Below are 26,168 nucleotides of genomic sequence, written 5' to 3'. Positions count from 1 at the left end.
AGTTGTTCTCTGGAGATAGATCTAGGTTTCTAAATTTTAAGAATAATTGTAAGTTATTTCTATCTATGAGACCTCGTTCCTCTGGTGATTCCGCTCAGCAAGTTAAAATTGTTATCTCCTTGTTACGTGACGACCCTCAAGATTGGGCTTTCTCTCTGGCGCCAGGAGATCCTGCATTGCTTAATGTAGATGCATTTTTTTCTGGCTCTTGGACTGCTTTATGAGGAGCCTAATCTTGAGAATCAGGCAGAAAAAGCGTTGCTAGTAGTGTTGAGCGATACTTTCCGATATCGGAAAGTATCGGTATCGGAAAGTATCGGCCGATACCGTCAAAATATCGGATCCAATCCGATACCGATACCCGATCCCAATGCAAGTCAATGGGACGAAAATATCGGAATTAAAATAAACCCTTAATAAACTTGTAGGTTCATTCTACATGAAGGAAAACAACTAAGAATAATGTAGGATGTATTGGGGGACGTGGCGGAGATATTAAAGGGACAGAGGTTTAGCCCAATGTAATAGAATAGCAGGATTTTTTATTTTTTTTTATGAAGTTCGGCGTTAGAAAGAATTTGACTATGTTATTTTTTTTTTTTTTTATGTCAGATATTGATGTTTCACTACTTCCACGCCCTTCACCTTCTTTTTTACTTCTCCCACGCTTTCTTCTTAATTATCCTCATCATCAGCTTCTTTGACATCAACTTCTTCACCTTATTCATCTTCTTCTTCATCTTCTACCTATTATTTTTTGGGTTACATTGTTCATATTCTTTTTATTTTACTATTATCTTCATCATATTCAACTTCTTCATCATATTCTTATTTGTGACAGGCATTCCCGTAGTTGTTATCTATAAAAGTTTGAAGATTACACCTTCCGTTCTGCCTGTCACAAACCAGTTACATTTGTCCGCGTTCAGTTTGGCCTGCAGCATCAGGCTTTATCCAGGGGCACCACGAGGAGGAACGGACTCACCCCCATACACTGCTTAGTCTTCTTCTGCTTATAATTTACATAATATTTTTTTGCTCTGATATTTTGTGTTATGCTTAATGTCCTTCTGCTCTTTGTTCTGCAGCCTCTTGTTCTTCTGCTTCTCGGTCTTCCAGGTCGTCGTCGTCTCCAGGGTCGTCGTCTCCGGGGTCGTCGTCATCGGGGTGGTCTCCGGGGTCGTCGTCATCGGGGTGGTCTTCAGGGTCATCGTCTCCAGGGTCGTCGTCATCACGGTGGTTGTCGTCTCTGGTGTCGTCGTCATCTTAGGGGTGTTCTTCCGGGTCATCGTGTTTAGTCTCTTGAACTTGGAAATGTAGCAGAAGGTACAAGAAGGCTGAGAAAATGCCGAGAACCAGCTGATGGAACTGGAACTCGGATGGCTACCCGAAGGTCCAAGAGCCAATGGAACTACCGAGGACCAGCTGACGTTACTGGAACCCGGTTACTAAGCAGGAGGTACCCGTGCCTGAAAGCACTACCAAGGACCACCTGACGTTGGTGGAACTCGGATACCCAGAGGGAGGCACCTAAGCCAAAGGCTCTGCCCGGAACCAGCTGACGGTACTGGAACCAGGATGGGGAGCAGAAGGTACAAGAGCAAAAGACACTGCCGAGAACCAGCTGACGGTGCTGGAACCCGGATGGGTAGCCGAAGGTCCAAGAGCCAATGGAACTACCGAGGACCAGCTGACGTTACTGGAACCCGGTTACTAAGCAGGAGGTACCCGTGCCTGAAAGCACTACCAAGGACCACCTGACGTTGGTGGAACTCGGATACCCAGAGGGAGGCACCTAAGCCAAAGGCTCTGCCCGGAACCAGCTGACGGTACTGGAACCAGGATGTGGAGCAGAAGGTACAAGAGCAAGTGTCTGCGTGGCTTTTGCAGGACACGTTGCCGGCTGCACAGCAGGGGAACAGCTGGCGGTGCTGGACCCCACTGACACATTGGCGAGGTGTTTGGCTCTGTGCAGCCAGCACTTCCGGACAGCAACGAGCGGTGTTGTAGCCCGGGCTCTGCAGGGGGAGCAGAGTGTAGGCCGAAGCCTACTTGAACCAATTTCAAAGGTAACCTTTAACCCCCCCTCAGGGGTTAGAAAGTAGAAGAGCCACAGCTTATGCAGCAGTAGTGCTGCACAAGTCAAAGGTTGCTCTTTTAATTTCGCTCCTTGCACACGCTGAATGAAACACGTATAACATTTAGCCCTTTATACAGTCAAACTGTGTTGGAGGCGCGAGTTCCCTTTGTAATGAGACGCAGCACAGGTGTCAAGAATCCCACCTTGGTGCTGGGTGCAGCCTCCTGAGCGTTGTTATTTGCTGTACAGGAGTCTGCGCTGTCGTGTTATCCCCTGGCCTAGCGCCGTTAGCGCTGCCCATCTTCTGGCATCATGTAATGTCGGCCGGTGCGGTTCGCGATGCCCATGAATCCCAGCCCCGCAGTGTCTTAACATTGTTAAAACACTGCGGGGCTGGGATTCAGGGCCTGGCGCAGCACATATGTTCGCCTCTCACACTCGGGTCCTTACACCCGCTTCAGACTGTGCGGCGTCATCTGATCCCTTATCGCATGCCACGGCCATGAAGCCGCACAGTCCGAAGAAGGCGGAAGGAGAGGAGGGACAGGCGAACTGATGCACTGATCCTGCCCATCAATCACACCCTCGCAGTCCCAATAAATAAGACACCGAGGGGCGTTGTGTGGGTCAGGGCGGCCGCAGAGGCGCAGGCAGCCAAACCATGATGCCAGAAGACGGGCAGCGCTACCAAGGGGGTTGCAGCGTGTCATTACAAAGGAAAGTCACACCACCGGGACGGTTAAATGGTCACACAGAGGACACATTGCAGACGTGTTTTCAGTTCCACATGTGCGAGGAGAATACGTTTCTGAGCCACCTTGCACACATGCAGCATTACCGCTGTACAAGGTGGCTGGATAACGTAAAAACGCCTGGGGGAGGGGGGACAGGTTCCCTTCAATTTCAGTTCTTGTGTCTGCGTGGCTTTTGCAGGACACGTTGCCGGCTGCACAGCAGGGGAACAGCTGGCGGTGCTGGACCCCACTGACACATTGGCTGGTGTTTTTCTCTGTGCAGCTAGCACATCTGGGCAAAAACTGGCGGTGTGTTAGAGCCCAGGGACAGCAGGAGGAGGAGCAGGAGGAGGAGGAGCAGGGGGAGGGGAGTGTAGGCCGAAGCCTGCACAGGCGGCAGCTTTGGGTGTGTTGTGTCTGCGTGACTTTTGCAGGACACGTTGCCGGCTACACAGCAGGGGAACAGCTGGCGGTGCTGGACCCCACTGACACATTGGCGAGGTGTTTGGCTCTGTGCAGCCAGCACTTCCGGACAGCAACTAGCGTTGTTGGAGCCCGGGCTCTGCAGGTGGAGCAGAGTGTAGGCCGAAGCCTAATTGAACCGATTTCAAAAGTCACCTTTAACCCCCCCTCAGGGGTTACAAAGTAGAAGAGCCACAGCTTATGCAGCAGCAGTGCTGCGCAAGTCAAAGGTTGCTCTTGTAATTTTTCTCCTTGCACACGCTGAATGGAACACGTATAACATTCAGCCCTTTAGACAGTCAAACTGTGTAATGGAGGCGAGAGTTCCCTTTGTAATGAGACGCAGCACAGGTGTCAAGAATCCCACCTTGGTGCTGGGTGCAGCCTCCCGAGCGTTGTTATTTGCTGTACAGGAGTCTGCGCTGTCGTGTTATCCCCTGGCCTAGCGCCGTTAGCGCTGCCCATCTTCTGGCATCATGTAATGTCGGCCGGTGCGGTTCGCGATGTCCATGAATCCCAGCCCCGCAGTGTCTTAACATTGTTAAAACACTGCGGGGCTGGGATTCAGGGCCTGGCGCAGCACATATGTTCGCCTCTCACACTCGGGTCCTTACACCCGCTTCAGACTGTGCGGCGTCATCTGATCCCTTATCGCATGCCACGGCCATGAAGCCGCACAGTCCGAAGAAGGCGGAAGGAGAGGAGGGACAGGCGAACTGATGCACTGATCCTGCCCATCAATCACACCCTCGCAGTCCCAATAAATAAGACACCGAGGGGCGTTGTGTGGGTCAGGGCGGCCGCAGAGGCGCAGGCAGCCAAACCATGATGCCAGAAGACGGGCAGCGCTACCAAGGGGGTTGCAGCGTGTCATTACAAAGGAAAGTCACACCACCGGGACGGTTAAATGGTCACACAGAGGACACATTGCAGACGTGTTTTCAGTTCCACATGTGCGAGGAGAATACGTTTCTGAGCCACCTTGCACACATGCAGCATTACCGCTGTACAAGGTGGCTGGATAACGTAAAAACGCCTGGGGGAGGGGGGACAGGTTCCCTTCAATTTCAGTTCTTGTGTCTGCGTGGCTTTTGCAGGACACGTTGCCGGCTGCACAGCAGGGGAACAGCTGGCGGTGCTGGACCCCACTGACACATTGGCTGGTGTTTTTCTCTGTGCAGCTAGCACATCTGGGCAAAAACTGGCGGTGTGTTAGAGCCCAGGGACAGCAGGAGGAGGAGCAGGAGGAGGAGGAGCAGGGGGAGGGGAGTGTAGGCCGAAGCCTGCACAGGCGGCAGCTTTGGGTGTGTTGTGTCTGCGTGACTTTTGCAGGACACGTTGCCGGCTACACAGCAGGGGAACAGCTGGCGGTGCTGGACCCCACTGACACATTGGCGAGGTGTTTGGCTCTGTGCAGCCAGCACTTCCGGACAGCAACTAGCGTTGTTGGAGCCCGGGCTCTGCAGGTGGAGCAGAGTGTAGGCCGAAGCCTAATTGAACCGATTTCAAAAGTCACCTTTAACCCCCCCTCAGGGGTTACAAAGTAGAAGAGCCACAGCTTATGCAGCAGCAGTGCTGCGCAAGTCAAAGGTTGCTCTTGTAATTTTTCTCCTTGCACACGCTGAATGGAACACGTATAACATTCAGCCCTTTAGACAGTCAAACTGTGTAATGGAGGCGAGAGTTCCCTTTGTAATGAGACGCAGCACAGGTGTCAAGAATCCCACCTTGGTGCTGGGTGCAGCCTCCCGAGCGTTGTTATTTGCTGTACAGGAGTCTGCGCTGTCGTGTTATCCCCTGGCCTAGCGCCGTTAGCGCTGCCCATCTTCTGGCATCATGTAATGTCGGCCGGTGCGGTTCGCGATGCCCATGAATCCCAGCCCCGCAGTGTCTTAACATTGTTAAAACACTGCGGGGCTGGGATTCAGGGCCTGGCGCAGCACATATGTTCGCCTCTCACACTCGGGTCCTTACACCCGCTTCAGACTGTGCGGCGTCATCTGATCCCTTATCGCATGCCACGGCCATGAAGCCGCACAGTCCGAAGAAGGCGGAAGGAGAGGAGGGACAGGCGAACTGATGCACTGATCCTGCCCATCAATCACACCCTCGCAGTCCCAATAAATAAGACACCGAGGGGCGTTGTGTGGGTCAGGGCGGCCGCAGAGGCGCAGGCAGCCAAACCATGATGCCAGAAGACGGGCAGCGCTACCAAGGGGGTTGCAGCGTGTCATTACAAAGGAAAGTCACACCACCGGGACGGTTAAATGGTCACACAGAGGACACATTGCAGACGTGTTTTCAGTTCCACATGTGCGAGGAGAATACGTTTCTGAGCCACCTTGCACACATGCAGCATTACGGCTGTACAAGGTGGCTGGATAACGTAAAAACGCCTGGGGGAGGGGGGACAGGTTCCCTTCAATTTCAGTTCTTGTGTCTGCGTGGCTTTTGCAGGACACGTTGCCGGCTGCACAGCAGGGGAACAGCTGGCGGTGCTGGACCCCACTGACACATTGGCTGGTGTTTTTCTCTGTGCAGCTAGCACATCTGGGCAAAAACTGGCGGTGTGTTAGAGCCCAGGGACAGCAGGAGGAGGAGCAGGAGGAGGAGGAGCAGGGGGAGGGGAGTGTAGGCCGAAGCCTGCACAGGCGGCAGCTTTGGGTGTGTTGTGTCTGCGTGACTTTTGCAGGACACGTTGCCGGCTACACAGCAGGGGAACAGCTGGCGGTGCTGGACCCCACTGACACATTGGCGAGGTGTTTGGCTCTGTGCAGCCAGCACTTCCGGACAGCAACTAGCGTTGTTGGAGCCCGGGCTCTGCAGGTGGAGCAGAGTGTAGGCCGAAGCCTAATTGAACCGATTTCAAAAGTCACCTTTAACCCCCCCTCAGGGGTTACAAAGTAGAAGAGCCACAGCTTATGCAGCAGCAGTGCTGCGCAAGTCAAAGGTTGCTCTTGTAATTTTTCTCCTTGCACACGCTGAATGGAACACGTATAACATTCAGCCCTTTAGACAGTCAAACTGTGTAATGGAGGCGAGAGTTCCCTTTGTAATGAGACGCAGCACAGGTGTCAAGAATCCCACCTTGGTGCTGGGTGCAGCCTCCCGAGCGTTGTTATTTGCTGTACAGGAGTCTGCGCTGTCGTGTTATCCCCTGGCCTAGCGCCGTTAGCGCTGCCCATCTTCTGGCATCATGTAATGTCGGCCGGTGCGGTTCGCGATGCCCATGAATCCCAGCCCCGCAGTGTCTTAACATTGTTAAAACACTGCGGGGCTGGGATTCAGGGCCTGGCGCAGCACATATGTTCGCCTCTCACACTCGGGTCCTTACACCCGCTTCAGACTGTGCGGCGTCATCTGATCCCTTATCGCATGCCACGGCCATGAAGCCGCACAGTCCGAAGAAGGCGGAAGGAGAGGAGGGACAGGCGAACTGATGCACTGATCCTGCCCATCAATCACACCCTCGCAGTCCCAATAAATAAGACACCGAGGGGCGTTGTGTGGGTCAGGGCGGCCGCAGAGGCGCAGGCAGCCAAACCATGATGCCAGAAGACGGGCAGCGCTACCAAGGGGGTTGCAGCGTGTCATTACAAAGGAAAGTCACACCACCGGGACGGTTAAATGGTCACACAGAGGACACATTGCAGACGTGTTTTCAGTTCCACATGTGCGAGGAGAATACGTTTCTGAGCCACCTTGCACACATGCAGCATTACCGCTGTACAAGGTGGCTGGATAACGTAAAAACGCCTGGGGGAGGGGGGACAGGTTCCCTTCAATTTCAGTTCTTGTGTCTGCGTGGCTTTTGCAGGACACGTTGCCGGCTGCACAGCAGGGGAACAGCTGGCGGTGCTGGACCCCACTGACACATTGGCTGGTGTTTTTCTCTGTGCAGCTAGCACATCTGGGCAAAAACTGGCGGTGTGTTAGAGCCCAGGGACAGCAGGAGGAGGAGCAGGAGGAGGAGGAGCAGGGGGAGGGGAGTGTAGGCCGAAGCCTGCACAGGCGGCAGCTTTGGGTGTGTTGTGTCTGCGTGACTTTTGCAGGACACGTTGCCGGCTACACAGCAGGGGAACAGCTGGCGGTGCTGGACCCCACTGACACATTGGCGAGGTGTTTGGCTCTGTGCAGCCAGCACTTCCGGACAGCAACTAGCGTTGTTGGAGCCCGGGCTCTGCAGGTGGAGCAGAGTGTAGGCCGAAGCCTAATTGAACCGATTTCAAAAGTCACCTTTAACCCCCCCTCAGGGGTTACAAAGTAGAAGAGCCACAGCTTATGCAGCAGCAGTGCTGCGCAAGTCAAAGGTTGCTCTTGTAATTTTTCTCCTTGCACACGCTGAATGGAACACGTATAACATTCAGCCCTTTAGACAGTCAAACTGTGTAATGGAGGCGAGAGTTCCCTTTGTAATGAGACGCAGCACAGGTGTCAAGAATCCCACCTTGGTGCTGGGTGCAGCCTCCCGAGCGTTGTTATTTGCTGTACAGGAGTCTGCGCTGTCGTGTTATCCCCTGGCCTAGCGCCGTTAGCGCTGCCCATCTTCTGGCATCATGTAATGTCGGCCGGTGCGGTTCGCGATGCCCATGAATCCCAGCCCCGCAGTGTCTTAACATTGTTAAAACACTGCGGGGCTGGGATTCAGGGCCTGGCGCAGCACATATGTTCGCCTCTCACACTCGGGTCCTTACACCCGCTTCAGACTGTGCGGCGTCATCTGATCCCTTATCGCATGCCACGGCCATGAAGCCGCACAGTCCGAAGAAGGCGGAAGGAGAGGAGGGACAGGCGAACTGATGCACTGATCCTGCCCATCAATCACACCCTCGCAGTCCCAATAAATAAGACACCGAGGGGCGTTGTGTGGGTCAGGGCGGCCGCAGAGGCGCAGGCAGCCAAACCATGATGCCAGAAGACGGGCAGCGCTACCAAGGGGGTTGCAGCGTGTCATTACAAAGGAAAGTCACACCACCGGGACGGTTAAATGGTCACACAGAGGACACATTGCAGACGTGTTTTCAGTTCCACATGTGCGAGGAGAATACGTTTCTGAGCCACCTTGCACACATGCAGCATTACCGCTGTACAAGGTGGCTGGATAACGTAAAAACGCCTGGGGGAGGGGGGACAGGTTCCCTTCAATTTCAGTTCTTGTGTCTGCGTGGCTTTTGCAGGACACGTTGCCGGCTGCACAGCAGGGGAACAGCTGGCGGTGCTGGACCCCACTGACACATTGGCTGGTGTTTTTCTCTGTGCAGCTAGCACATCTGGGCAAAAACTGGCGGTGTGTTAGAGCCCAGGGACAGCAGGAGGAGGAGCAGGAGGAGGAGGAGCAGGGGGAGGGGAGTGTAGGCCGAAGCCTGCACAGGCGGCAGCTTTGGGTGTGTTGTGTCTGCGTGACTTTTGCAGGACACGTTGCCGGCTACACAGCAGGGGAACAGCTGGCGGTGCTGGACCCCACTGACACATTGGCGAGGTGTTTTTCTCTGTGCAGCTAGCAGTACCGGGCCCCAACTGGCGGTGTTGGAGCCCAGGGTCAGCAGGAGGAGCAGGGGGAGCGGAGTGTAGGCCGAAGCCTGCACTCGAGCAAGTTGAAAGGAAACCTTTAACCCCCCCCCCCCCAGGCGTTTGTAGCTGAAAGAGCCATTGTGTACAGCACTAATGCTGGAAAAGGTAAACTTAGCTCTTTTAATTATGGTCCTTGCACATGCGGAACCTAACAGTTATGAAATGTGTCCCCTCACAGCGTTAAACCGTCCGGTAGGTGGAACTTTCCTTTGTCGTGTGACGCAGCACAGCCATCATTTTTACCCCCTTGGCGCCGTGCGCCGCCTCCTCAGCGTTGTTTTAATCTGTCCCGGAGCCTGGGCTGTTAGGTTAGCCCTTGGCCATGCACACATTTTGCGCTGCCCGTCTTCTGACATCATTTGGTGTCAGGCTGGCTGCGCCTGTGCGGGTGCGCTGGCCGAGATCCCGCCTCGCAGTGTCGTCTAATGTAATCCCACCGCGGGCCTGTGATCCGTGCCCGTGCGCAGTGCATATCCTCTCCTCTCACTCCCCTCCCTACGGCTTTTTCAGACTGTGCGGTGTCACGGCCGTGGCATGCTATTAGGGACCAGCTGACATCGCACAGTCTGAAGAAGCCGTAGGGAGGGGAGTGAGAGGAGAGGATATGCACTGCGCATGGGCACGGATCACAGGCCCGCGGTGGGATTACATTAGACGACACTGCGAGGCGGGATCTCGACCAGCGCACCCGCACAGGCGCAGCCAGCCTGACACCAAATGAGGTCAGAAGACGGGCAGCGCAACATGTGTGCATGGCCAAGGGCTAACCTAACAGCGCAGGCTCCGGGACAGATTAAAACAACGCTGAGGAGGCGGCGCACGGCGCCAAGGGGGTAAAAATGATGGCTGTGCTGCGTCACACGACAAAGGAAAGTTCCACCTACCGGACGGTTTAACGCTGTGTGGGGACACATTTCATAAGTGTTTGGTTCAGCATGTGCAAGGAGCATCACGAAAAGAGGCACTTTTTCCCTTTGCATCATTACTGCTGCACAAGGTGGCTCCTTCAGTAACAAACGCCTGGGGGGGGGGGGGGGGTCAGGTTCCCTTACATTTAACTTGTTGTGCCTGCGTGGCGGTCGCAGTACACGTTGCCGTATACACAGCAGGGGAACAGCTGGCGGTGCTGAACCCCACTAACACATTGGCGAGGTGTTTGGCTCTGTGCGTACAGCACTTCTGGACGGCAACTGGCGGTGTTGGAGCCCAGGGGCAGGTGGAGGAGGAGGAGGTTGGAGGAGGTTGGAGGAGGTAGGAGGGATTGCCACACACACAGCAGGGGAACAGCTGACGTTACTGAACCCCAATAACAGAGGAGGGACTGTTGACTGTGCGTACAGCACTTCTGGACGGCAACTGGCGGTGTTGGAGCCCAGGGGCAGGTGGAGGAGGAGGAGGTTGGAGGAGGTAGGAGGAGGTAGGAGGGATTGCCACACACACAGCAGGGGAACAGCTGACGTTACTGAACCCCAATAACAGAGGAGGGACTGTTGACTGTGCGTACAGCACTTCTGGACGGCAACTGGCGGTGTTGGAGCCCAGGGACGGGTGGAGGAGGAGGAGGTTGGAGGAGGTAGGAGGGATTGCCACACACACAGCAGGGGAACAGCTGACGTTACTGAACCCCAATAACAGAGGAGGGACTGTTGACTGTGCGTACAGCACTTCTGGACGGCAACTGGCGGTGTTGGAGCCCAGGGACGGGTGGAGGAGGAGGAGGTTGGAGGAGGTAGGAGGGATTGCCACACACACAGCAGGGGAACAGCTGACGTTACTGAACCCCAATAACAGAGGAGGGACTGTTGACTGTGCGTACAGCACTTCTGGACGGCAACTGGCGGTGTTGGAGCCCAGGGACGGTTGGAGGAGGAGGAGGTTGGAGGAGGTAGGAGGGATTGCCACACACACAGCAGGGGAACAGCTGACGTTACTGAACCCCAATAACAGAGGAGGGACTGTTGACTGTGCGTACAGCACTTCTGGACGGCAACTGGCGGTGTTGGAGCCCAGGGGCAGGTGGAGGAGGAGGAGGTTGGAGGAGGTAGGAGGAGGTAGGAGGGATTGCCACACACACAGCAGGGGAACAGCTGACGTTACTGAACCCCAATAACAGAGGAGGGACTGTTGACTGTGCGTACAGCACTTCTGGACGGCAACTGGCGGTGTTGGAGCCCAGGGACGGGTGGAGGAGGAGGAGGTTGGAGGAGGTAGGAGGGATTGCCACACACACAGCAGGGGAACAGCTGACGTTACTGAACCCCAATAACAGAGGAGGGACTGTTGACTGTGCGTACAGCACTTCTGGACGGCAACTGGCGGTGTTGGAGCCCAGGGACGGGTGGAGGAGGAGGAGGTTGGAGGAGGTAGGAGGGATTGCCACACACACAGCAGGGGAACAGCTGACGTTACTGAACCCCAATAACAGAGGAGGGACTGTTGACTGTGCGTACAGCACTTCTGGACGGCAACTGGCGGTGTTGGAGCCCAGGGACGGTTGGAGGAGGAGGAGGTTGGAGGAGGTAGGAGGGATTGCCACACACACAGCAGGGGAACAGCTGACGTTACTGAACCCCAATAACAGAGGAGGGACTGTTGACTGTGCGTACAGCACTTCTGGACGGCAACTGGCGGTGTTGGAGCCCAGGGGCAGGTGGAGGAGGAGGAGGTTGGAGGAGGTAGGAGGAGGTAGGAGGGATTGCCACACACACAGCAGGGGAACAGCTGACGTTACTGAACCCCAATAACAGAGGAGGGACTGTTGACTGTGCGTACAGCACTTCTGGACGGCAACTGGCGGTGTTGGAGCCCAGGGACGGGTGGAGGAGGAGGAGGTTGGAGGAGGTAGGAGGGATTGCCACACACACAGCAGGGGAACAGCTGACGTTACTGAACCCCAATAACAGAGGAGGGACTGTTGACTGTGCGTACAGCACTTCTGGACGGCAACTGGCGGTGTTGGAGCCCAGGGACGGGTGGAGGAGGAGGAGGTTGGAGGAGGTAGGAGGGATTGCCACACACACAGCAGGGGAACAGCTGACGTTACTGAACCCCAATAACAGAGGAGGGACTGTTGACTGTGCGTACAGCACTTCTGGACGGCAACTGGCGGTGTTGGAGCCCAGGGACGGTTGGAGGAGGAGGAGGTTGGAGGAGGTAGGAGGGATTGCCACACACACAGCAGGGGAACAGCTGACGTTACTGAACCCCAATAACAGAGGAGGGACTGTTGACTGTGCGTACAGCACTTCTGGACGGCAACTGGCGGTGTTGGAGCCCAGGGGCAGGTGGAGGAGGAGGAGGTTGGAGGAGGTAGGAGGAGGTAGGAGGGATTGCCACACACACAGCAGGGGAACAGCTGACGTTACTGAACCCCAATAACAGAGGAGGGACTGTTGACTGTGCGTACAGCACTTCTGGACGGCAACTGGCGGTGTTGGAGCCCAGGGACGGGTGGAGGAGGAGGAGGTTGGAGGAGGTAGGAGGGATTGCCACACACACAGCAGGGGAACAGCTGACGTTACTGAACCCCAATAACAGAGGAGGGACTGTTGACTGTGCGTACAGCACTTCTGGACGGCAACTGGCGGTGTTGGAGCCCAGGGACAGGTGGAAAAGCAGAGGAACACAATGTAGGCCGAAGCCTGAGAAAGTCGAAAGGGAACCTTTAACCCCCCCCCAAGGCGTTTGTAGCTGAAAGAGCCAGCTTGTGCAGCACAAAAGATGCAAAAGGAAAAGGTGGCTCTTTTCATCATGCTCCTTGCAAACACAGAACTAAACACTTATAAAATGTGTCCCCTGCAACCGTAAAACCGTCCCGGAGGTGGGACTTTCCTTCGTAATGTGACGCAGCCCAGCCGTCATTCCTACCCCCCCGGCGCCGCGCACCGGCTCCTCAGCGTTGTTTTATTCCGTCAAGGAGCCTGCGCTGTTATGTTATCCCGTGGCCAGGCACACTTAGCGCTGCCCGTCTTCTGGCATCATTTGGTGTCTGGATGGCTGCGCCTGTGCGGCCGCGCTGGCAGAGAGCCCGCCTCGCAGTGTCTTCTGATTTAATCCCACTGGGGGCCTGGGATCCATGGACATGCGCACTGCATATCTGAACCTCCACCTCTCACTCATCTCCCTATGGCTTCTTCAGACTGTGCGGTGTCACGGCCGTGGCATGCTGTTAGGGACCAGCTGACACCGAACAGTCTGAAGAAGCCATAGGGAAATGAGTGAGAGGTGGAGGTTCAGATATGCACTGCGCATGTCCATGGATCCCAGGCCCCCAGTGGGATTAAATCAGAAGACACTGCGAGGCGGGCTCTCTGCCAGCGCGGCCGCACAGGCGCAGCCATCCAGACACCAAATGATGCCAGAAGACGGGCAGCGCTAAGTGTGCCTGGCCACGGGATAACATAACAGCGCAGGCTCCTGGACGGAATAAAACAACGCTGAGGAGCCGGTGCGCGGCGCCGGGGGGGTAGGAATGACGGCTGGGCTGCGTCACATTACGAAGGAAAGTCCCACCTCCGGGACGGTTTTACGGTATCAGTGGACACATTTTATAAGTGTTAAGTTCTGCGTGTGCAAGGAGCTAAACAAAAATAGCTACCTTTTCCTTGGGCAGCATTACTGCTGCACAAGGTGGCTCTTTCAGTAACAAACGCCTTGGGGGGGGGGGGACAGATTCCCTTACATTTCAGTTGTTGTGTCAGCGTGGCGGTCGCATGACACATTGCCGGCTACACAGCTGGGGATCAGCTGACGTTACTGAAACCCAATAACACTGGGTCGTATGTTTTGACTGTGCAGACGGCACGTCTGAGCCTCAACTGGCGGTGTTGGAGCCCAGGAATTTAAGTTCAGGTGGTAGAAAGATGAACACAACAGGAGACCTGGATAACGTATACAGTGACCTAATTATTCAATCAGGAGGAGGAGTGGCAAATTCCGGCGAGATCCAGGCCTTGTTCATTTTCAGGAAAGTAAGCCGGTCAACGTTATCGGAGGATAGTCGCATGCGACGGTCAGTTAGTACACCACCTGCAGCACTAAAGACACGTTCCGATAATACACTGGCCGCAGGGCAAGACAGCACCTCCAATGCATACTGGCTTAGCTCTGGCCATGTATCCAGCTTTGAGACCCAAAACTTGAAAGGGGAAGAGCCGTCTGGGAGTACAGCAAGAGGGCAAGACATGTAGTCTGTCACCATCTGACGGAACCGTTGCCTCCTGCTGACTGGAGCCGTCTGTGATGGTGTAGACTTTTGTGGCGGGCACAGAAAACTGTGCCACAGTTCGGCCATACTGGTCTTGCCTTGGGCAGAGGCACTGCTTCTGCTCCCTCTTTGTGCAGAGCCTCCACCACGGCCTGGACGCACTGAGCTGCTTTGGAATGCACTAGCAGCACTTCTCTCAGTTGGAATGGAGAAGATGATGGAATTGACCAGTGTGTCTTGGTACTCCCGCATTTTTCGCTCCCGGTTCAACGGTGTGATGAGGCTTTCTACGTTGTCCCGGTAGCGAGGATCGAGGAGGGTGAACACCCAATAATCAGACATGTTGAGAATGTGGGCGATGCGGCGGTCGTTTCTCAGGCACTGCAGCATGTAATCCACCATGTGCTGCAGACTGCCAACTGCCCAAGAAACGCTGTCCCCTGCTGGAGGCGTGATCTCTGCCCGCTCGTCATCACCCCACCCTCGCTGTACACACTGAGTACTGGACAATTGTGTAACTCCCTCCTCTGGACGGATGTCTTCCTCCTCCATTGACTCCTCCTCATCCTCCTCACAAACGGTCCCCTGCCTACGCGTTTGTGAGGAACCACGTGGCGCTGACTGTCCAGAAGATGATGGAAATGGTGAATCCTCATCCTCCACCTCTTCCACAACATCATCCCTTAGCGCTTGCAGTGATTTTTCAAGCAGGCAGATAAGGGGGACAGTCATGCTGACTAGTGCATCATCTGCACTCGCCATCCGCGTGGAATAATCAAAGGGACGCAAAACCTGGCAGACGTCATTCATAGTGGCCCACTCTGTGGTTGTGAAGTCTGTACGGCGCTGACTGCGACTTTTTTGCGCCTGAAGCAGCTGGTACTCCATTACAGCTTGCTGCTGCTCACACAACCGCTCCAACATATGTAACGTGGAATTCCACCTGGTAGGTAGGTCACATATGATGCGATGTTCCGGCAGGCGGTGTCGGCGCTGCAGAGCCGCAATGCGCGCTTTTGCCGTGCTGGAACGCCGCAAGTGAGCACACTCTAGGCGGACCTTGTGCAGCAGTGCATCAAGATCCGGATAGTCCCTCAAAAAGCTCTGCACGACCAAATTGAGCACATGTGCCAGACATGGGATGTGAGTGAGGTTGCCGAGGCCCAGAGCTGCCACCAGATTTCGGCCATTATCACACACTACCATGCCTGGCTGGAGATTCGCTGGCACAAACCACACATCGCTCTCCTGCTTGATGGCATTCCAGAGCTCCTGCGCTGTGTGGCTACGATTCCCCAAGAAAATTAATTTCAAGACGGCCTGTTGACGTTTGGCCACGGCTGTGCTCATGTCGGTCGTAACAGGTACACGTTCATCACGGGTCCATGTGGAGGTGGACTGTGACGGCTCCTGCAGCGATGATTCTGAGGAACTGGTGTAAGAGGAGGAGTCAATGCGTACAGAATGGATTCCTGCAATCCTTGGAGTGGGCAGGACACGTCCTGCGCCACTCGCACGGTCTGTACCCGGCTCAACGACATTAACCCAATGGGCAGTGAGGGAAAGGTATCGCCCCTGTCCATGTTGACTGGTCCACGCATCGGTGGTGAGGTGGACCTTGCTACTGACGGCGTTCAGTAGCGCGTGTTTTATGTGTCCCTCCACATGCTTCTGCAGGGCAGGGACGGCTTGCCTGCTGAAGTAAAAGCGGCTGGGCACTTTGTACTGTGGGACTGCCAATGACATGAAGTCACGGAAGCTGTCAGTCTCCACCAGCCTGAATGACAGCATTTCCAGTGACAGAAGTTTGGCAATGCCTGCAGTCAGAGCCTGTGCTCGTGGGTGGTTTGACGAGAAAGGCCGCCTTTTCTCCCATGCCTGTACTACCGATGGCTGTAGACTGGGCTGGGAGTGTGTGGATGACTGGGAAAGTGGCGCTGCGGGTGGAATTACAGCGGGTCTCTGGACAACAGGGGCAGAGGTTCTTCCACGGCGATCCTGGGAGGACGCCGAACCAGCTGCGTGTGAGGTAGAGGAAGAGGCAACACGAGCTGAAGAGGTGGTAGCTGCCGCTGTTGGTTGGCCTACCTCTTCAGTGTGTTTTTCTAACTCCGCCGGGTGCCTGTTGCGCACATGTTTCCACATGTTGGAGGTATTGAGGTTGCTGACATTTCGACCTCTTTTGACTTTTTGATGACACACGTTGCATCTGACATAGCAAATGTCATCTGCAACTGTGTCAAAAAAGGACCAGGCACTGCAAGTCTTGGGAGCGCCCTTTTTGGCTTTTGGAAGAGACATGCTCCTAACGGGTGCCAAAGCGGAGGCTGCAGGATCCGCAGTCTTCCCCCTCCCTCTCCCTCTTTGGGCCGTACGGGGAATCTCTTCCTCAGAGCTGCTCCCACCACCTTCCTGTCCCTCACGCCAAGATGGGTCGAGGACCTCATCATCTACACTACCCTCTGCCCCCAACTGCTCCTCCTGGGTAGTCTCAGCAGCAGAGCACGCACCAGTAAGTGGCACCTGAGTGTCATCATCAGCTGATGCGGCCTGCGATGTGGTGACCGGAGCCACTGGCCCACCCGCCTCTTCAGAGGAAGACAGAAAAAGCTGTTGGGCATCACTGCACCCTGCCTCTTCTTCCATTTCTCCAATGCTGCTTGGCTGGCCCCCTGTTTCCAAGCCAAGAGATTCAGAGAACAGAAGTAGAGACGGCTCCTGTCCTGGGCTCTCTGTCTGCCTGGGCAATTTGGCAGGTGGTGAAGAGACAGATGGCTGCTCTCCAGTGCTCTGTGTCTGAGAGGATGTGGCACTAATGGAAGTTGATGCATTAGCTGCCATCCATCCGACAACAGCTTCAATTTGTTCTTCACGCAGCAGCGGTGTACGGCGCTCGGACACAAAGCTTCGCATGAACGACTGTTGCCTGGTGAAAGTGGGTGCTGATGAGTCACCGGTGCCCGCAGCAGGCACAGAATCCCCACGTCCCCTCCCTGCTCCGCGACGGCTCCCACGCCCCCGTGCCTTACTCACTGCCTTCTTCATCTTGGTTGACTGATAAAGATAAGCAGAAAAGTACTAACGGATTTGTGTGCTTATTCCTGAGCAACTCCTCCTAACAGGTATAAGAAGCACTAATTATCTAAAGTGTGGACTAGACACAAATATGAGCTAATGTGGCCTACAGAAATGTAAAGTGGTGTAACTGGTGTGTTTGGTGAACTTTATTATTTATTTATTTTTTGGGGGCTGAACTGACAACAGATAGAGCTGCAGTCACACGGAGACCGTGCAGACAGACGTAAACGGCGCTACAAGGCCCAAAAACCCTCCTCTACTTTATCCTATGTAGTGTTTTTCCACAAATTAGCTGGAGACGGGTGGAAAGACACTAATAGGATTTTTTTGAATAAATTAGCAGCAGACTACACTATTTTGAAAAAAAAGAAAATTGATTTGGCGGTATGACGCAGTGAAAAACCCTGAGCTGGAGACAACCAGGCTATAGCTGCTCACAGATTACAGGGCGAGCTGCAGTCACACGGAGACCGTGCAGACAGCCGTAAACGGCGCTGCAAGGCCCAAAAACCCTCCTCTACTTTATCCTATGTAGTGTTTTTCCACAAATTAGCTGGAGACGGGTGGAAAGACACTAATAGGATTTTTTTAAATTAATTAGCAGCAGACTACACTACTTTGAAAAAAAAGAAAATTGATTTGGCGGTATGACGCAGTGAAAAACCCTGAGCTGGAGACAACCAGGCTATAGCTGCTCACAGATTACAGGGCGAGCTGCAGTCACACGGAGACCGTGCAGACAGCCGTAAACGGCGCTGCAAGGCCCAAAAACCCTCCTCTACTTTATCCTATGTAGTGTTTTTCCACAAATTAGCTGGAGACGGGTGGAAAGACACTAATAGGATTTTTTTAAATTAATTAGCAGCAGACTACACTACTTTGAAAAAAAAGAAAATTGATTTGGCGGTATGACGCAGTGAAAAACCCTGAGCTGGAGACAACCAGGCTACAGCTGCTCACAGATTACAGGGCGAGCTGCAGTCACACGGAGACCGTGCAGACAGCCGTAAACGGCGCTGCAAGGCCCAAAAACCCTCCTCTACTTTATCCTATGTAGTGTTTTTCCACAAATTAGCTGGAGACGGGTGGAAAGACACTAATAGGATTTTTTTAAATTAATTAGCAGCAGACTACACTACTTTGAAAAAAAAGAAAATTGATTTGGCGGTATGACGCAGTGAAAAACCCTGAGCTGGAGACAACCAGGCTACAGCTGCTCACAGATTACAGGGCGAGCTGCAGTCACACGGAGACCGTGCAGACAGCCGTAAACGGCGCTGCAAGGCCCAAAAACCCTCCTCTACTTTATCCTATGTAGTGTTTTTCCACAAATTAGCTGGAGACGGGTGGAAAGACACTAATAGGATTTTTTTGAATAAATTAGCAGCAGACTACACTACTTGGGAAAAAAAAAAAAAAAAGGAACAGTATGAGGCAATGAACCACCCTCCCTGAACTGAATACAACCAACTATGGATGGCCTATGTGGCTGCACTCAGACTGGAGACTGGGCTGCACTCACACACACACACACACAGACCCTGCAGATCGCTGTGAAAACAGCGCTACAAGGCAAAAGCAAGGTGAATAGTAGGTGAACACAGCGGTTGCTAAATTAGCCTTTGGAAAGCACAAAGAAGCAAATCGCTATCTCTAAACTGTCCCTCAGTCAGCAAACAGCGTCCTGTCACTAACTGAATTCACAGCAGAGTGATCGCAAAATGGCGCCAGCGACTTTTAAACTGCATCATGACATCATTACACCAGCCAATCACAGCCTTGCCAGTAGTTTCATGCCCTCCATGCTAAACAGGATGTGCCCACACTTGGAATCAATCTCATTGGCTGAATTTCTGCTTTTTGAATCTTAGAACTTCCGATTCCGGTATCCGATACGCGGCAAGTATCGGAATCCCGGTATCGGAATTCCGATACCGCAAGTATCGGCCGATACCCGATACTTGCGGTATCGGAATGCTCAACACTAGTTGCTAGCTATCTCTCAAGGTCAGGATGAAGCAGAGGTGTATTGTCAAAAATGTCGGAAATGGTCGGTGCTTACTCAATGGAATGAGTGTGCCCTGGCTGCAAATTTCAGAGAAGGTCTTTCTGAGGCCGTTAAGAATGTTATGGTGGGGTTTCCCACCCCTACAAGTCTGAGTGATTCTATGGCTTTAGCCATTCAGGTTGATTGGCGTTTGCGGGAGCGCAAATCTGCTCATCCTTTGGCGGTATTTTCTGAACAGAGACCTGAGTCTATGCAATGTGACCGAACTCTGACCAGAATTGAGCGACAAAGTCATAGACGTCAAAATGGGTTGTGCTTTTACTGTGGTGATTCTACTCATGTTATCTCAGCATGCTCTAAACGCTTAAAAAAAATCGTTAAACCTGTCACCATTGGTACTATGCAGCCTAAATTTATTTTGTCTGTTACTTTGATTTGTTCTTTGTCGTCCTACCCGGTTATGGCTTTTGTGGATTCGGGTGCTGCCCTGAATCTGATGGATTTGTCGTTTGCCAGGCGCTGTGGTTTTGTCCTGGATCCTTTGGAATTTCCCATTCCTCTGAGGGGAAATGATGCTACACCATTGGCTGAGAATAAGCCTCAGTATTGGACGCAAATGACCATGTGCATGACTCCCGTACATCAGGAGGTGATTCGCTTTCTTGTTCTGCATAATTTGCATGATGTTGTCGTTTTGGGTCTGCCATGGCTGCAGGCTCATAATCCAGTTTTAGATTGGAAAGCTATGTCTGTGTCAAGTTGGGGTTGTCAGGGAATTCATGGCGATGCTCCGTTGGTGTCTATTGCTTCTTCCACTCCTTCTGAGGTCCCTGTGTTTTTGTCCGACTACCAGGATGTATTTGATGAGCCCAGGTCCAGTGCCCTGCCCCCTCATAGGGATTGTGACTGTGCTATAAATTTAATTCCTGGTAGTAAATTCCCTAAGGGACGACTTTTTAATCTGTCTATACCTGAGCATGCCGTGATGCGGAGTTATATAAAGGAGTCTTTGGAGAAGGGACATATTCGCCCATCCTCTTCCCCTCTTGGTGCAGGATTTTTTTTTGTGGCCAAGAAGGACGGTTCTTTGAGACCTTGTATAGATTATCGTCTTCTGAATAAAATCACAGTCAAATTTCAGTATCCTTTACCACTATTGTCTGATTTGTTTGCTCGGATTAAGGGTGCCAGTTGGTTCACCAAGATAGATCTCCGTGGTGCGTATAACCTTGTGCGCATTAAGCAGGGAGATGAATGGAAAACAGCATTTAATACGCCTGAAGACCATTTTGAGTACTTGGTGATGCCTTTTGGACTCTCTAATGCTCCTTCTGTGTTTCAGTCCTTCATGCATGACATCTTCCGAGAATATCTGGATAAATTTATGATTGTTTATCTGGATGACATTTTGGTCTTTTCTGATGATTGGGAGTCCCATGTGAAGCAGGTCAGAATGGTGTTTCAGGTCCTGCGTGCTAATGCTTTATTTGTGAAGGGCTCAAAATGCCTCTTCGGAGTACAGAAGGTCTCCTTTTTGGGTTTTATTTTTTCTCCTTCTACTGTAGAGATGGACCCAGTCAAGGTCCAGGCTATTCATGACTGGACTCAGCCCACGTCTGTTAAGAGTCTTCAGAAGTTCTTGGGTTCTGCTAATTTTTACCGTCGTTTCATCGCTAATTTTTCTAGCGTGGTTAAACCTTTGACGGATTTGACCAAGAAGGGTTCTGATTAGTGTTGAGCGATACCGTCCGATACTTGAAAGTATCGGTATCGGAAAGTATCGGCCGATACCGGCAAAGTATCGGATCCAATCCGATACCGATACCCGATACCAATACAAGTCAATGGGACTCAAGTATCGGACGGTATTCCTGATGGTTCCCAGGGTCTGAAGGAGAGGAAACTCTCCTTCAGGCCCTGGGAACCATATTAATGTGTAAAAGAAAGAATTAAAATAAAAAATATTGCTATACTCACCTCTCCGAGGGAACCGGCACCTTACCGAGGGAACCGGCAGCGTTCTTTGTTTAAAATTCGCGCGTTTACTTGGTTACGTGAAGTCCCGGCTTGTGATTGGTCGCGGCGGCCATGTTGCCGGGACGCGGACCAATCACAGCAAGCCGTGACGTAATTTCAGTCAAGTAAAAAAGGCAGCACACTGCAGCGCTAAGACATGCAAATATGAAACATGAAAACTGAACTGCAATACTGCACTAGAAATATGAAAAATGAGAGCGTTTAGCGCATAAAAATGGCCAATTTTATGTGTACCTGATAGCCCCTTTACGGCATCTCTCGTATATCAGGTCCTACGCTTGCCTACCTCGCTGAGAATAAACGTCTCCATGTGAATGGGTACCTGTGAAAACCTCTTCCTAGACTCATATTCTCTCTCTCTGTGGAGGGGTACTGGACCTGCTGCGATTAAAACACCTGGGCTAGGAGGCGGAGTGCTCAGTCAGAAGGCTAAATAATATATTTGAAAAAACTGACCGTCACATCCATACATAGACTAAGTGTGAACAGGTGCTGAACCTAGAGTAACCAACTCATATATAGTCAAGTAAAAAAGGCAGCACACTGCAGCGCTAAGACATGCAAATATGAAACATGAAAACTGAACTGCAATACTGCACTAGAAATATGAAAAATGAGAGCGTTTAGCGCATAAAAATGGCCAATTTTATGTGTACCTGATAGCCCCTTTACGGCATCTCTCGTATATCAGGTCCTACGCTTGCCTACCTCGCTGAGAATAAACGTTTATTCTCAGCGAGGTAGGCAAGCGTAGGACCTGATATACGAGAGATGCCGTAAAGGGGCTATCAGGTACACATAAAATTGGCCATTTTTATGCGCTAAACGCTCTCATTTTTCATATTTCTAGTGCAGTATTGCAGTTCAGTTTTCATGTTTCATATTTGCATGTCTTAGCGCTGCAGTGTGCTGCCTTTTTTACTTGACTATATATGAGTTGGTTACTCTAGGTTCAGCACCTGTTCACACTTAGTCTATGTATGGATGTGACGGTCAGTTTTTTCAAATATGTGACGTAATTTCAGGTCCTGCAGGATTTTAAAATTACGTCCCGGCGTTGTGATTGGTTGCGCCGCAGTCACATGGGCGACGCAACCAATCACAAGCCGTGACGTCACGGGAGGCTGGACACGCGCGTATTTTAAAATGCGCGCTTGTCCAGCCTCCCGTGACGTCCTGGCTTGTGATTGGTTGCATCGCGGTCAACCAATCACAAGCCGGGAGGCTGGACGCGCGCATTTTAAAATGTGCGCGTGTCCAGCCTCCCATGACGTCACGGCTTGTGATTGGTCGCGGCGGCCATGTTGCCGGGACGCGGACCAATCACAGCAAGCCGTGATGTAATTTCAGGTCCTGCAGGATTTTAAAATTACGTTCCGGCGTTGTGATTGGTCCGCGTCCCGGCAACATGGCCGCCGCGACCAATCACAAGCCGGGACGTCACGGGAGGCTGGACACGCGCGCATTTTAAAATGTGCGCGTGTCCAGCCTCCCGTGACGTCCCGGCTTGTGATTGGTTACGTCGCCCATGTGACCACGACGCGCCCAATCACAACGCCGGAACATAATTTTAAAATCCTGCAAGGACCTGAAATTACGTCACGGCTTGCTGTGATTGGTCCGCGTCCCGGCAACATGGCCGCCGCGACCAATCACAAGCCGGGACTTCACGTAACCAAGTAAACGCGCGAATTTTAAACAAACAACGCTGCCGGTTCCCTCGCTGAGGTCCGGGCTGCGTCGGAGAGGTGAGTATAGCAATATTTTTTATTTTAATTCTCTCTTTTACACATTATTACATTAATGTTGTTTCGATACCCGATACCCGATACCACAAAAGTATCGGATCTCGGTATCGGAATTCCGATACAGCAAGTATCGGCCGATACCCGATACTTGCAGTATCGGAATGCTCAACACTAGTTCTGATGTTACTAATTGGTCTCCTGCGGCCGTGGAGGCCTTTCGGGAGCTGAAGCACCGGTTTTCTTCAGCTCCAGTCTTATGTCAGCCAGATGTCTCTCTCCCCTTCCAGGTCGAGGTTGATGCTTCTGAGATTGGAGCAGGGGCTGTTTTGTCACAGAGAAGCTCTGATGGCTCTGTGATGAAGCCATGTGCTTTCTTTTCAAGAAAGTTTTCGCCTGCCGAGCGGAATTATGATGTTGGTAATCGGGAGTTGTTGGCTATGAAGTGGGCATTTGAGGAGTTTCGACATTGGCTCGAAGGAGCTAAACATCGCGTGGTGGTCTTGACTGATCACAAAAATCTGATTTACCTTGAATCTGCCAAGCGCCTGAATCCTAGACAGGCTCGTTGGTCGTTGTTTTTCTCCCGTTTCAACTTCGTGGTCTCATACCTGCCTGGTTCGAAGAACGTGAAAGCTGATGCACTTTCTAGGCGTTTTGTGCCTGACTCTCCGGGAGTTTCTGAGCCGGCTGGTATTCTCGGAGAGGGAGTGATTTTGTCTGCCATTTCCCCAGATTTGCGACGAGTGCTGCAGAGATTTCAGGCGGATAGACCTGACCGTTGTCCACCAGAGAGACTGTTTGTCCCGGAGAGATGGACCAGCAGAGTTATTTCTGAGGTTCATTCTTCGGTGTTGGCGGGTCATCCTGGGATTTTTGGTACCAGAGATTTGGTGGCTAGGTCCTTCTGGTGGCCTTCCTTGTCGCGGGATGTGCGTTCCTTTGTGCAGTCTTGTAGGATTTGTGCTCGGGCTAAGCCTTGCTGTTCTCGTGCCAGCGGTTTGCTTTTGCCTTTGCCTATTCCGAAAAGGCCTTGGACGCACATTTCCATGGATTTTATTTCGGATCTTCCAGTATCTCAGAAAATGTCTGTCATCTGGGTGGTGTGTGATCGTTTTTCCAAGATGGTCCATTTGGTGCCCTTGCCTAAGTTGCCTTCTTCCTCCGATTTGGTTCCTCTATTTTTTCAGAATGTGGTTCGCTTGCACGGCATTCCTGAAAATATTGTGTCTGATAGAGGATCCCAGTTTGTGTCCAGGTTTTGGCGGACTTTTTGTGCTAAGATGGGCATTGATTTGTCTTTTTCGTCGGCCTTCCATCCTCAGACTAATGGCCAAACCGAGCGAACTAATCAGACGTTGGAAACTTATTTGAGATGTTTTGTTTCTGCTGATCAGGATGATTGGGTGACTTTTTTGCCATTGGCCGAGTTTGCCCTTAATAATCAGGCTAGTTCTGCTACTTTGGTTTCGCCTTTTTTCTGCAACTCTGGTTTCCATCCTCGTTTTTCCTAGGGTCAGGTTGAGCCTTCTGACTGTCCTGGGGTGGATTCTGTGGTGGATAGGTTGCAGCAGATTTGGAACCATGTGGTGGACAATTTGAGGTTGTCACAGGAGAAGGCTCAGCGCTTTGCCAACCGCCGCCGCGATGTGGGTCCCCGACTTCGTGTTGGGGATTTGGTGTGGCTGTCTTCTCGGTATGTTCCTATGAAGGTCTCCTCTCCTAAATTCAAGCCTCGCTTCATCGGTCCTTATAAGATCTTGGAAATCCTTAACCCGGTGTCTTTTCGTTTGGATCTCCCAGCATCGTTTGCCATTCATAAAGTGTTCCATAGGTCTTTGTTGCAGAGGTATGTGGTACCTGTGGTTCCTTCTGTTGAGCCTCCTGCTCCGGTGCTGGTCGAGGGCGAATTGGAGTACGTGGTGGAGAAGATTTTGGATTCTCATATCTCTAGATGGAGGCTTCAATATTTGGTTAAGTGGAAGGGCTATGGTCAGGAGGATAATTCCTGGGTTGTCGCCTCTGATGTTCATGCGGCCGATTTGGTTCATGCCTTCCACACGGCTCATCCTGATCGCCCTGGGGGTCTTGATGAGGGTTCGGTGACCCCTCCTCAAGGGGGGGTACTGTTGTGAACTCTATTTTTGGGCTCCCTCTAGTGGTCACAAGCGGTACTGTGTAGTGTTGTCTTTCTGCAGGTTGGCAGCATCAGCTGGTTCATTATCCTTGGTTGGTTTCCTATTTAGCTCACCTGGATACTCAGTTCCTTGCCTGCTCTCAGTGCTCTTCAGATTCCTTGTGACTACCTTGCTCCCAGTCTCTCCAAGACAAGCTAAGTATTTGTTTGTTTATTTTTTGATTATCAGCATTCATCATGTTTCTTGTCCAGCTTGCTAAAATGTGATTTCCTCGCTTGCTGGTTGCTCTAGGGGACTGAGTTTCTCCCCCCACACCGTTAGTTGGTGCGGGGGTTCTTGAAATCTCAGTGTGGATATTTTGTAAGGGTTTTTTACTGACCGCACAGACCCCTTTTCTATTTTCTGCTATCTAGTATTAGTGAGCCTCATTTGCTGAATCTGCTTTCACCCCTGTGTATGTGCCTTCCTCTTACCTCACCGTTATTATTTGTTGGGGGCTTCTATATCTTTGGGGATTATTTCTCTGGAGGCAAGTGAGGTCTTTCTTTCTCTCTAGGGGTAGTTAGTTCCTCAGGCTGGCTCGAGACATCTAGGATTTTAGCCACGTTCACCGGCTACCTTTAGTGTGTTGGATAGGTTCAGATTTGCGGTCAGTCCAGTTTGCCACCTCTCTAGAGCTTGTCCTATGTTTTGTTACTTAGCTGGAGTATTTTGTGATCCTCAACCACTAAGGATCATAACATAACCCTAACCCTAATGGGAAAATATAAATAAATACTTTTTTTATTTCATTATTTTTCCCTAACTAAGGCAATGATAATGGGGGGTTTGATTTACTATTTATAGAGGGTTTTTATAGCGGGTTTTTATGTTGGGTTTTTATGATTGGCAGCTGTCACACACTAAAAGACGCTTTTATTGCAAAAAATATTTTTTGCATTGCCACATTCCAAGAGCTATAATTTTTCCATATTTTGGTCCACAGAGTCATGTGAGGTCTTGTTTTTTGCAGGACGAGTTGATGTTTTTATTGGCATCATTTTCGGGCATATGACATTTTTTGATCGCTTTTTATTCCAATTTTTGTCAGGCAGAATGAACAAAAACCA

The sequence above is a fragment of the Ranitomeya variabilis genome, chromosome 1, assembly GCF_051348905.1.
Source record: "Ranitomeya variabilis isolate aRanVar5 chromosome 1, aRanVar5.hap1, whole genome shotgun sequence".
In the NCBI taxonomy this organism is placed as follows: Eukaryota; Metazoa; Chordata; class Amphibia; order Anura; family Dendrobatidae; genus Ranitomeya; species Ranitomeya variabilis.
This window is presented reverse-complemented; position numbering follows the sequence as displayed.